This window comes from Prunus persica, chromosome G2, assembly GCF_000346465.2.
Source record: "Prunus persica cultivar Lovell chromosome G2, Prunus_persica_NCBIv2, whole genome shotgun sequence".
In the NCBI taxonomy this organism is placed as follows: Eukaryota; Viridiplantae; Streptophyta; class Magnoliopsida; order Rosales; family Rosaceae; genus Prunus; species Prunus persica.
Window position 1 is genome coordinate 4417828 of NC_034010.1, and position 14616 is coordinate 4432443.

The 14616-nt window shown below is 33.6% G+C and overlaps 1 pseudogene; it reads right to left on the reverse strand.

Moving 5' to 3' along the window:
* On the reverse strand, positions 268-2670 carry LOC18786402 (annotated as a pseudogene).

The window sequence follows — 14616 nt, forward strand, 5'->3', positions numbered from 1 at the left end:
GCACAAAATGCACGTACTAGAGACGCAAAAGTCAGTTTGCCAGACTAAATCCTGTCGGGGGAAAATTGTAAATAGCAAACAAATATCTCCCGACACCCAAATGGGAACATTTTTTTTTTCCATTAAGGGGGTTGGGGAATTCAAACTTGAGATCTATTCCAACATCGGTGAGATACAACATTTCCTCAAAAATTATTAGGGGGAAGTGCGATGTGTATTTCTGTAGATAAGACAACTATACAGCATCATAAAAAACTGCAAACACTATAAATGAAGCATCACATTCTCCATAACATAAATAATGAGCTTACATAATTGTTTATTCATCAAACATTGATAAGCCTGTAACTACTGATAAATCACAGCATGCATCCAACGGACAGTTGAAATAACAAGTTTTTCTCATGACCTGCAGCACCGTTGTGCATGCATTTTAAGTTGTGTTTCAATCAAAGTTAGAAGCATTACCTGAAAACTATCATCCAAGTAAAGAATAAACAAGTGCTTTGAAGACAGAAACAGGTTACTCAACCGCAAATGATTCGAGAGGAGAAGCAATAAATAAGTAAACTGATCCCCAACATACCACTCTCTCGATCTCACAAAATCTCCAGAAGTTTTCAAATAGATTCATTTTTCTCCACAGATAACAATTGCCAAATGACTCCTGAGTATCCCATTAAAGCTGGACCTTTTGTCCCTTACGGAACCCAATCATCAGTCGCAGTTGCTGAGTATTCTTTCTTTTTTTCATAAGACAAGAAATCCCATACTTACAGAATCACAATGACCACGTAATGATGCTTACCCAGGCCAGCTGCTTGTGGAGAACAATTACTAACAGAGCAGGAATAAAGGTCTGAAAACCATTCCAAGATACCATTAATATAGTGCGTACACACACATAAAAATCAAGAAAGTGTGCAAAACTTATATTTCATATGCTCTCTCTGCCATTGACTCAAAGAAAAGGTTAAGAGTTATAGGATTGGAAGATCGTTATGGTAGTGCACTCACTCTGGGTTCATCTCTTGGCAAGGCCACTAGGTAGAAAAATAAACTGAAACAGCAATAGAAGAGTACACAAAAGAAACATATGGGTTAGAGAACTGATATCGTCTAATTTGAAAAGTAGACAAAATAAATTGTTGTTTTCACTCCTCTCCAGAATAGTTAATACTGAACCCGAACAGAAGCAAGATACGAGTGTATTCTATCAAAAGCAATTTTCCAAGCAAGACAGTGCAGCATCAAGGGGTTAAAAAGTTGCAACATCATACGTCCTGGATATCCACTTTTCCTCGGTATACACACAACAACTGAGGTACTTCACCCAGAAAACTGTCAACAAATCTCTCCAAGAACTCCTTCTCCACAGGTAAAAACACAGAATGTAAGCTCAGTTTTTCAGTATTTATCAATCCTTTCGACAACAATACTCTAACAACCGAACACCTAGGGATGATTCTCTTCTGCAAACTATAATTCAAAACATATGGCGACTTGAGAATTATTTCTGACGACCATCCCATCTTGTTCACTAAAAGATCCATTGTTTGCATTATTTTCTTCTCTGACAGAGAAATACACTCCGGGCGCCTCCTGAAAGCAGAGAGAACATCAGCCTCCGACCAACCCCACCTGCTATAAACTTCACAATTTCGCTTCAATATCGGCTTATAAAATGAACGACACATTATGCTTATTGCCAACACGGAAATCGACTTTTCCAGGTTAAAACCCATTTCCTTAACCTCTTTCACAACTTGGCGAAACTTTTCAGTATCATGTATCAAAGCATGCGTACAATGAGCTAGCAACAGAGAAATGCATGATTTAGGCATACCTAATTCTCTCAAAATCGCGATATTTGGCACTACTTTCTTGGTGTGGCCTTGCATGAAAATCGACGAGTTGTACTTGAAAACAGAAACGATATTTTTCTCAGGAAGCAGACTCCTCAGGAAATTATAAGTGGGCACAAGCTGTTTGTCCAAGCTTCTTTGCAAAAGACTTGGATTCAGAACCAGCGTTTTTGCAAGGTCCTCCCTTGAAACTCCAAGAGAGCTGAAAAACTCAAGCTTTGGCAAAAGGGTTTGCTCAGGGCTGGCTAAAAGAAGTTGTGGGCGAGTTTTGCAAGATCTGGGTTTGAGAGAATCCATGGTTTCTTACAAGTCCCAAAACGGAGTCTGCTTTTTCTGGGGACTGCAACTTGATCCTTTTGGATGTTGAAATCGCATCTTCTGGCGACAACCCACATGAGGTTATGAGGTAATTGACGGTGAAACTGCGTTGGTCTTCTGAGATTTCTGAGGTGAACTGTCTACAGAGTATCCGATTTTGAAGAGAAAAATGTGAGGGTTTTAGATCTCCGGCGATCAATATTTCAGTTCTGGAAGCAAATTTAGAAGGAAATAGTAAATAACCCGATCTGAGGCTCCTCAAGTTGGAGAGCGGTACCATGGTTGAGGTCGACGACGGTCAATTCCGAAAATTGAAAACCCCCAAGCCAGGTTTTAGCGATTACAAGTTGATAACTATATCAAAAGGTGGGCTATTGTTGGAGTTGATGTGGTGGTGCAGCAGTGCGCGAAATTTTTAGAATGAGAGGAAGCTGTTAAAAGATTTTTTATGTGGACAGACCGGTTCTTTGACTAAAGAATCTTTTAACAGCCTTTTTATGTGGAAGCTATTTTAACTAAGGTGGGGACCGGCTGGTTCGATTCAGTTTTCAGTTTTTTTTTTTTTTTTGGTCAAAACAGTTTTCAGTTTAAATTCCATATATACTAAAACCCAATGCAACTAAACACTGTAGCTAAGCACAGTAAAATTACGAAAATACTTCTATTTAAAACTGTACAGCCAGCTTTTCCTCTCCTTTTGCACAGTAAAATTGCCATTTTGCTCTTGACTGATTGTTCTGTATTTTTCCCGTTTTGCCCTCTCTTTCCTTGGGATGTAACTAGCTGTTGTTTAGAGCTGAGAGGTGTCTGGTAGGATTTCAACTAGCTGGTTGGAGAGCTACAGGGGTAAAATGGGAGAGCTGTTGGTTCTTCACTGTTTAAATCTGGAGGGTTACACTGTTTTACAGAACCACCTTTTTTCCCCACTGAATTGCTTGCCTTCTTCGTTTCCATTCTTCTCATCTTCCTCTGCTCTTCCAAAGTGCTCACTTTCCAGCTCCCTTGTATTCTATCAGAAAGGGGATTAAATTTTACAGATTCGCTGAGGTATTTCCAGCGTTGTTATTCTTAATTTTTTTACTCAATTGTCAATTAATTTTTTTGACTTCTCTGTTCTCCCACCAAAGCAATATATCACCACTGGTATGAGAAAAACAGAGTGTAGTTTGTGAGAGATGATGCAAAGCCCATTAAATTGGTGACACAAACCAAACTTACAGCTAACATTGGTGACATAAACAAATCAGTCAAAGCATAAAAACCAAGTTTTTTCACAAAAACAAGAGCAGAGAATTTATTTCTGAAAATGAAATTCATCAAGCACACACCTCTAATTTTCCACTGTCACTGATCAAATGGGTTTTACCGACTAACCTCCTTACACAAAGCACCGTGTGTTGAGCTAGAGACTGGTATAGCTGGTGGACGGGAAGGGCTCTACCCAAAGAAGAAGATTTCCTTCAAATGGTAGACAACCATGAAATAGGCTATTCCAGATTTGGCCAGCAACCATGCCTCAGCTCAACAAACCCAATTAGAAAGAAAGAGATTTTATAGAGAGAAGTGAAGTGCATGGGTCTCTCTGTTTATGTGTGCCTCTGTGTGTGTGTGTGAGAGAGAGAGAGAGAGAGAGAGAGAGAGAGAGAGAGAGAGAGAGAGGCGTGTAAGAGACTTTTGAGTTTTGTTTTTGTGCACACAACATAGAGTGAGCTAGAGAGATGGGTCAAGAGGTGATGAGTACGACAACATTGTACTTTTCTTTTGTTGGGTCTATCTCGGCATTGTACTTTTGTTTTGTGGGGTCTAAATCATTATACTATTCTTTTTTAGTTGTGTTTGTGTCGTAGCCAAAAGTTACCTTATTCTTCTCTCATTAAAATTCCACAAAATGCTTGAACAAAACCAATCAGGTTTCAACAAAATAGAAATTGGCAATGATTTTATCTTAACCTCTATTGGTTTTCTTTGGGGTTTTCAGGAAACATTTCACTTGATTTCTTGACTTGTGGGCTTGATTGATTACGAGTTTTGAGTCAAATGTGCTCACTGTGCATATCTGTTTAACAGGCTTGATATTAATATACGCATATTGTTTGATCGTTATAGAATTCAGTTAATTCTTTGATATAATAATAGATATTTGTAATTGTGAAGTTGTTTACACAAAACTAAATTTATGTTGGTGTTAAAAATATAAGCAGGATTTCATATAGTGATGAAAATTTTGTCATCTTTTTCTCATCCTGTGATAACTTATATTTCTCTAAAAATGTGATTCGATCCAAATATAATTCAATTATTTGTTTATTTCACAGCTTGAATACACCAAAAAGCAAGGGATTAGACATTTGCATTCTGCTGTCATTTTTGAGGTATAAAAACTCGTCTAATTCATTGTTTTTTTAAATTGAGCATTATTAGTCATGTTAGTCAATTGATTTTAATTATTTTGTAAGATTTTATATTTTATGTTCATCGATTATGCTTGCATACAAGTTATTTAGAAGTAATCTTTATTTTGTTGATTGATACAAGTTGGATATGCTTTATTGCTAAAATTTTTCTCCTCTTTTAAATATTTTCCCTTTGATGTTCTCATTGAACATTTTATCTAAATCATTAATCTGGTGAACTTGGTTGATTATAAATTTTGAGTTCAATGTCTCAATTATACATATGGATTTAACAAGGCTTTATATATATATACTGTTTAATCATTATGAACCGAAGTTGGTTGTCTGATAAAATAATAGATATCTAGAATTGTTATATTATATTTTAATTTTTAGTCTTCTGCAGCTGTGTCTTTCTACAAATATATTTTGATCGAATAAAAATTAGTATCGTTGCTTTGTAATCATGATACAGTGATATAAAACAATTTCGTACTATGTACTTTCTTTATAATATGTATGCATGTATGTAGATACACACACATATCCAATCCAAATATAATTCAATCATTTGTTTATTTCACAGCTTGGATACACCAAAAAGTAAGGGACTAGACGTTTGGATTTTGCTATCATTTTCGAGGTATAAAAACTCTTCCAATTCATTGTTTTCTAACATTAACCAATATTAGTCATCTTAATCACTTGATTTTAATCATTTTGTAAGATTTTTTATTTTATTTTCATCGATTGTGCTTGCATACAAGTTATTTACAAGTAATCTTTATTTTGTTGATTGATACAAGTTGAATATGCTTTGATGCTAAAATTTTTTCCCCCTTTTAAAATATTTTCCCCTTGATGTTCTCATTAAACATTTTATTTAAATTATTAATCTGGTGAGCTTGGTTGATTATATATTTTCAGTTAAATGTCTCAACTATACATATTGGTTTAACAAGGCTTTATATTAATACATATATACTGTTTAATCATTATGAAACGAAGTTGGTTGTTTGATAAAATAACAGAGATTGATGTATAAAATTAAATACTTTTGCTTTATCAATTTAATTATTTGGATTTGAACCTATTAACAAAAACTGTTCTTCTACTTATGTATTTTAGGTTGTTGCCATCATCTTGCTTTTGCATACGTGTTGCTACAAGTGCTTAACAAATTCTCTTATTACAGGTCAGTATTTTCTAATTTTCTGTGCATATCATTTATAACTAATTGATTAGCAAATATTATATCATTTGAAGATTTTCATTTATATAATTCTATCATCATATTTCTACATTTATTTTGCATTCTTAGAATTTAAATGTTATTAATAATGTGAAATATTACTTATATATATATATATTTTCTAGATATCAATCTATTTTTGGGAAATTGAAATCTTCGTTGATAATGTCGAAGAGAACTAGAAATACCACGAGAAAACAAATCATGCAAGAACCTCATAATCTCATCATTTCAAATGATATACAAGTCCCAAATAAAAATGTTTCTCATATTAATGATAAACATCCAAGCGAGAAAATTCCCATCAATAGTGATCAAAACATTTCTCAAGCTGATAACAAAAGACAAAAATGTGTTGAAAGTACATCATCTATCAATGTGAATACAGTTGAAACAGCAATAGATGAAATTGAATTTCATTGTTTTAATCAAATGAGTCAAGGTCAAGCGATCTTTCAAAGAAATAGGCAAGGTGGGTGTTTCCCTTTGCTTCAAAATTTTCTACTAAACTTGAACTACATTGTTCTATTACTAATAACCTACATTTATGTTTTCTATTCTCTCCATTCTACACCCCTATAGGAATAATCCAAGAATGTGCAGATTTTGGAGAGAAGAATCATAAGTGCATTTATTGTGGTGCACTTTTTTGGTTACAAGAATCCATTAAACAAAGATCAAAAAATAATGAGCCTCTCTTTACTCTTTGTTGCCAACAAGGAAAAATTAAACTTCAAAGTCCAAAACCAACACCCTGTTTTTTAGAAAATTTGCTTGATCCTAATAAAGGGAAAAAAAGTGTATTATTCAGAGAAAATATCAAGGTTTACAATTCTATGTTTGCATTTACTTCAATGGGAGCCAAAATTGATAAATCAATTAACAATGGATCAAGCTCTTATGTTTTCAAAATCAGTGGTCAAGTTCATCATTTAATGGGTTCTTTACTACCTTCTGAGAGTCAATGTCTTAAATTTGCCCAACTTTATATATATGATACCCATAATGAGGTTATGAATCGGCTTGATGCAGTTAATTGTAATCAAAAAAATGAAAAGCTAGATCGGGAGCTTTCATTTTAAGACACTATATAGTTTATTAATTTGGAAGATAGGAATACAATTTCACCTAATTAGCATAAGGCCAAAGACCAAAAAGTAGTATTAATTTTACAATAATGTAATTAAAAAATATCAAAATTACACACAATGCCACTCCTTTAAAAGCAAGCACACTATGCCACATGTCCACCTCCGGCAATCTCCCTTCCGGTCAGCTACCACCGCCACCGTCGCCGGTCAACCACCACCACCGGCCGCCGGCCAACCACCACCTCCGCCGCCGGTCAACCACCACCACCTGCCGTCAGCCAACCTCCTTCCGGCCAACCACCACTTCCGCAGCCGGTCAACCCCCTTCCGGCCTGCTGCCACCGCCGCCGACGAGCCGCCGCCACCTACCGCCACCGCCCATCATTGGCCAACCACCACCACCCATCTCCGACCAACCGGGGACTAACTCCATTGCCCTTTATTCACCCTAAAAAAATAGAAGAATTTGTGTCATTATAGGGACTCGAACCTTGACCCTCAAATGAGGAAGCCTCACTCCCAAACCACTACACCAAACTCGTTTTTGTGATATTTATTTAATTACACAATATTTATATAAACAATCATCGATCAAAAAATAAAAAAATAAAAAAATTATTTCAACACAGATTCATGCAAAAACTGTATAAAAAAAAGTAAAACCAAAAAAAAAAAAACCAAAACTACAAACAAAACCATCAAAAGGCCTCGTAGAAGAAGAATTACACAAGAAAATTGTTGTGGCAAACAAACCAAAGAAAGAAAAGGCCAACACAAAACAAAAGAAGAAAACAAACAAAGGGAAAGCAAAAAAAGAAGTTGGAGAAGAAGAAGAGGAAGATGAGGTTGTTGATTACAACAATGATGTGGTCAACCTAATCTGAGAAAAAAATTTGTTATATATCTCTACTGTCATATAATATTATAACAAGATGCAACAAACGGAAATGGAACAGGAAATTGCATTGAAGTGTCTGATCAAAAACTACAACAAACGGAAACTGCAACAAACTGAAACTGCAACGCAGTTTATGGCAACATTTGCTCAAATTTGCAAAGAAACCAAAAAGCAAATCCATGATCAAAGTACTAAAACTAAGTTCAAAACACATTTAAGTCGATGAGTAGTTCTAGCATTCTCATAGACTTGGAAAAATTATTCTAAAATTGAAATATGGAACAGGAAACTGCATTGCAGTTTCTGATAAAAAAAATGCAACAAACAGAAACTTTAATGCAGTTTATGAAAAAAATATGCCCAAAAGTGAAAAGAAACCAAAAGGCAAAGCCATGATCAAAGTACTAAAACTAAGTTCAAAACACATATAAGTAGATAAGCAGTAGTAACATTCCCATAGACTTGGAAAAATTATTCTATAATCGAAATATGGAACAGGAAATAGCACTGCAGTTTCTTATCAAAAATTGCAACAAACGGAAATTGCAGTGCATTTTATGACAAAACATCTGCTCATATTTGCATAGAAACCAAAAGGCAAAGCCATGATTAAAGTACTAAAACTAAGTTCAAAGCACATTTAAGTCGATGAACAGTTGTAATATTCCCATAGACTTGCAAAAATTATTCTAAAATAGAAATATGGAATAGAAACTGCAACACTTATTCACACAAAAACTGCAAATAAAAACAGAAACTGCAACAAAAATACAATGTAGATATCAATTATGTTTAAAAAAAAACCTAAAACAAAAACAAAAACAGCAACAAGAACAATTGTAATTAAATGGAAACTGCAATGCAGTTTCCAGTTTCCAAAAGACCAATTTTGAGTTCCCTTGCTATTGGATAGTTCTACTCTTCTCTTGCCCACCCAATTCCTCATCTGGCTAGCCTCTACTCTTCAAATTGGTGAGGTTGAAGGCCGAGGAAAGAACAAAAATCAAATTGTAATTAAATGAAAACTGCAATGCAGTTTCCAGTTCCCAAAAGTCCAATTTTGAGTTCCCTTGCTCTTGGGTAGTTCTACTCTTTTCTTGCCCATCCCATTCCTCATCTGGGTAGCCTCTACTCTTCAAATTGGTGAGGTTGAAGGCCAAAGAAAGAGCAAAAATCCAATTGTAATTAAATGAAAACTGCAATGCATTTTTCAAAATTGCAATGCAGTTTCTAGGTTCCAAAAGTCTAATTTTGAGTTCCCATGCTCTTGGGTAGTTCTACTCTTCTCTTGCCCACCCAATTCCTCATATGTGTAGCCTCTACTCTTAAAATTGGTGAGGTTGAAGGCCAAGGAAAGAACAAAAATCAAATTGTAATTAAATGAAAACTGCAATGCAGTTTGTGCAAAACTACAATGCAAACCTGTACAATGTAGTTTTGCAATACCATTTCCAAATCAAAAAGTTCAAACCCATGCACCAAAAAGCTAAACCAAAAAGTTTTGCAATACCATTGACAATAGATATCAACGACTAAAATAATAAGGATGCAAGGTGGAGATTTAAACAATAGATCAAAATATTGATGTGAAGTCTGATATGAAATTAATATCACAAGAACTGAGCAAGTAACAAAAAAACATTACACGAAAACTGGAAAATCGACTCCCTACAAACAGCTTCATTTCAATATTACCTATTATCTTGCAATACCATCAGACCTATTATCTTGCTGTAGTTGAACTCATTAATCCGTGATTTCTCGATGTTCTTCCACATATCGAACAACTGTTTAGAGTTCCCAGAGTAACAATTTCAATAAGAAACATAGACAACTACTTCTCATGATGCTCATTTTAGATGCTTAGGAAAATAAAAAAGAAACAACGAAAGAAAAGAACAATAAAAAAAATAAAAAGATAAAACATATGAATACACAGTGAACTTTTTCCTAAATCCTCAGTTCTATGAAAAAAAATCAATTTAGTTGAGCTTAACTAGGCAAACATTTTCACCATTTCTAGAACACTACAGAACAGAAATCATAGCAACTATTTTTTTTCTTGCATTACTTTTCTGGCTTTCTTGGCAACCAAATATACCACAAGTTCCCAGCTTATTAAAGAAATTCACACCATATGACCAAAAATAAATTCTCTATAAAAAAAAATATGATAAAAAATAAACTAAAATTAAAAAATTCCATTGGTAACCCCTCAAAATTCAAAACCCAGAACCCAATATCCAAATTGCAAATCCTAGACTTATTGGAATTAATAAAGCAAGAAATAACGAGAGAGGGAAAAAAACAGAAAAGCACTTGAAGAATTTCATTGAACCTGAAAGTATGTTTAAGGAATCTGATGGCAACCCAAAGTTGGTCTTTGGTCCAATCACCGTCTTCTCCAAGCAATTGTAGAGGGCAAAAGCTATTGATGAGCTTCTGAAGTAAGGCTTTGAGCCTCTAGTGCTCATGGAAGGTCTCAACAAGGAGGGTGGTGTGCTTTGTGGAACTGCTGTCTGGGGCTACATCTGGTTGTAATGGTGATGGAAGGCATTGGGCAAAGTGAAGAGAGGAAGTGAAAGGTTCGGCTTTGCAGGAGAGTTTTGTGGTTAGGGTTTTGGGAAAGAAGAAGAAGGGTACTATGATTGATGATTGATTTTTCAGCGAAAGAAGAAGAAGAGTTTTGTGCTTTGCAGCGAAAGGTTCGTCGTAGTTTAAAGAGTCATTTATTTTGTAGGTTTTAAAGACGGGCCAGGTTTTTTTAAGGAAAAGGGTAGCATTGTCTTTTAAGCTTTTAGTTTTAAGCTGGCCCAATGAATTTGGGCTTCCTCTTTGGTCTAATCCAAAATAACAATTTTTTCCTAGGTATTAAAACCCAAACAAAAATACCTAATATCTCAAATACTAATTAGTAAAGTTACTTATGTTTAATACCTAATTTTTCTTTTTTTATTCAAATAGAGATATTATAATAGAATTTAAAAGTGGAGAGTTAAAACGTGTGACAAAATTAAATCCAAAATTCATGTCTTTACAATATCCTCTTCTTTTTTCCTTTTGGTGAAAGATGGGTATACACCTGACTTAAAATGGCATTGTACAAGCCATGATCTAACGAGAAGAATTCCTATGAGAGCTTTATAGCTTATCAAATCCAAGAAAGAGTGCTTCAATTCGATACATTATTAAAAGGTGGAAGATTGTTCCAACAATTTTTAGTAGACGCTTATGCAATACTTGAAGAAGATCGATTAGATTATATGAGGAAAAATAAAAAAAATTTAAGAAGTGAGGTTTATAAAGGCATTGATGATGCAATTTCAAAGGGTGATAATGATGCTAATAACATAGGTCAAAGAGTGATATTGCCTAGCTCATATACTGGAAGTGTTAGATACATGCTTAACAATTATCAAGATGCTATGGCAATTTGTAGACAATATGGAAATCCTGATTTAAACTTTCACCTGCAATGTTAGATGGCCTGAAATTGTAAGAGAGTTTAATACAAAACCTGGATACAAACCAGAAGATCGGCCTGATATAGTTTCAAGATTATTTAAAATAAAACTTGATGATATGATCAATTATATCAAATCAGGAGAACTTTTTGGAGAAATCGAAGCAGGTAAATTTTAAAAACACACCATTTATACTACTCTCCATTTTTATCATTTTATTAAATAATAAAGCTAACTAAGAATTTTTTTCCCTTTTTTCACCCAATCAACACAGATGTTTGTACTGTCGAATTCCAAAAAAGAGGATTGCCACATGCTCACATGTTGATCTGGTTAAAACAAAATTATAAATGTTATTCAGCAGTTGATATAGATTCTATCATTTCTGCTAAATTACCAAACAAAACTGTAAATTATGATCTTTATGATATTGTGGCTCAATTTATGATCCATGGTCCATGTGGACAAATAAATCCTCATTCTCCATGTATGCGAGAAGGAAAATGTTCTAAATCTTTTCCCAAACAATATAAAAGCGAAACAATTTTTGAAACAAATGGTTACCCTGTATACAAACGCCGTGACGACCCAACAAAATTTGTGATAAAAAATGGAATACAAACTGATAATAGTTTTGTAGTACCTTACAATTCTAAATTACTGCATAGATACAATGCTCATATAAATGTTGAATCCTGTTGTCAATCAATGCTTATAAAATATCTTTTCAAATATATAAACAAAGGTTCAGATAGAGCTAGAGTAGTTTTCCAAGAGAACCAACAAGATGAAATACTAGCCTATCTAAATTGTAGATAAATAGCTCCATATGAAGCTGTTTGGAGATTGTTTCAATATCCTATTCATTTTAGAAAACCCTCAGTTGAACGATTACCAATACATTTTTGGAACAAAATATTATTTTCAATGGTGATCAATCACTTCAATCAATTGTTAACCGAAAAAATATTGAATATACAATGTTAACAAGTTGGTTTGAAGCTAATAAAACTTTTCATGAAGCACGAACATTAACGTATGCAGAATTCCCTTCAAAATTTGTGTGGAATTCTCGCACTAAGATGTGGAAACCTAGAAAAAAAAAAAAAAAGGATCCCTTGGTAGAATAGCTTATGTACATCCTGCATCTGGTGAATTATATTATTTAAGAATGCTTTTGAATTTGCAAAAAGGGGCTTTTCACTTTAATGACCTAAAAACTGTTAATGGTATTATAGAACCATCATACCAAGTTGCATGTAAATTCCTAGGTTTGTTAGGAGATGATAAAGAATGGATTGAAGCCTTAGCAAGTGCTGTAAACACAGCCACATGTCCTCAATTAAGGCAATTATTTGTCACAATCATTTTATTTTGTGATGTAGGAAATCCTCAAATTCTTTTTGACACTTATTGGCAAAATATGTCTGAGGACATTTTACACAAATTACGACAAACTTTCGGAATGCCAAATCTAATTGTATCATAATTTGAATTAAAAAATTCTCTTTTATTTGAATTAGAACAGCTTTTCAATGTATCTTCCAGCTCTTTAAAGGAGCATCACCTTCCTATGCCTGATGAATATAGAATGTTAGAACTTAGAAATAAATTGCTTAGAGAAGAATTAAATTACGATTATAATTATTTAGAAAAAGAACACTTCATTTTAGTTACACAACTTAACAAAGGTCAAAAAGATGTATATGATTGTGTTATAAAAACTGTTGAAGAAAAAATGCCAAGCCTCTTTTTTATCCACGGTCATGGAGGAACAGGAAAAACTTTTTTGTGGCATACTATAATAAGTAAAATTCGATCCCAAGGAAATATTGTTTTAGTTGTTGCTTCATCAGGAATAGCATCATTATTATTACCTGGTGGTAGAACAGCTCACTCTAGATTTAAAATTCCCTTAATTGTTAACAATTGCTCAACATGTCAAATAAAAAAAGGAACTCATCTTGCCAAATTAATTGAAAAAGCCGCTTTATAAATTGTTTGGGACGAAGCTCCTATGAATCACAAACATTGTTTTGAAGCATTAGATAAATCACTTTATGATATTTTATCACATTTAAATCCTTTAGATAACAATGTTCCATTTGGTGGGAAACCTTTATTGTTAGGTGATGATTTCAGACAAATATTACCAGTTATTCCAGGAGGAACAAGAGAAGAAATAATAGATGCCTCTCTCAATAGCTCTTATTTATGGCCTTTTTTCAAAATATTCCATTTAAAAGAAAATATGAGACTCTTGAAAAATGGATTAAACACTGAAGAAAAACAGAAAATAAATGATTTTGCTGCATAGATTTTGCGCATCGGTAATGGTCAAATTGTTGATATAGATGATCCAAATGATAAAGATGCATCTTGGATTAAAATTCCTCAAGATTTACTTATACATTCATACACACATCCTATTCATTCCATTTTTTTAGCAACATACCCAAATTTTGAAAGAAATTTCAACAATTTTACTTATTTAAGAGAACGAGCTATTGTAATACCTCGAAACACAACTGTAACTGAAATAAATAACTATGCAATTGATTTATTACCTGGACAAGAACGCATTTATTTAAGCTCAGATTCTTTATGCTCATCATCTGAAAATTCTGAAAACCTTACTATTTTATATCCTACAGAATTTTTAAACAAACTTGAATTCAATGGTTTACCTTCATACTATTTAGCTTTAAAAATAGGAATGCCCATCATGCTATTGAGAAACTTAAATCAATCTTCAGGTTTGTGTAATGGAACACGATTAGTTATTACACAATTGTATGATAAAATTATCGAAGCAAAAAAACTTGCTGGTAGTAACATTGGTCACAAAGTTTTCATATCTCGAATAAGCCTTACAGCAACTGAAAACAAATGGCCTTTCATTTTTAAAAGGCGCCAATTCCCAATTAGACCATGTTATGCAATGACAATAAATAAAAGTCAAGGCCAATCATTGAAACAAGTTGGACTTTATCTTTCTCAACCTGTATTCACTCATGGACAACTTTATGTTGCATTATCCATGGTTACATCAAGACAAGGTCTTAAAATCCTAATAGAAAATAATAAAGAAGTACCAAATAATTACACTAAAAACATAGTGTATAAAGATGTTCTTCAAAATTTATAATGAAGTTCCAATTTTGATGTATCCATAATTAAATATTTGTATATTTTTTCTCATGATATATACATGCATTTTTATGCTAACAAAAAATATATTTTATTTGTAGATTTAAAGCACAATGAGTTTCACTTATATCCGTGATTTACAACCGTTCCAATTTAACAAGAAACTCAAAGTACATATCTGCAGA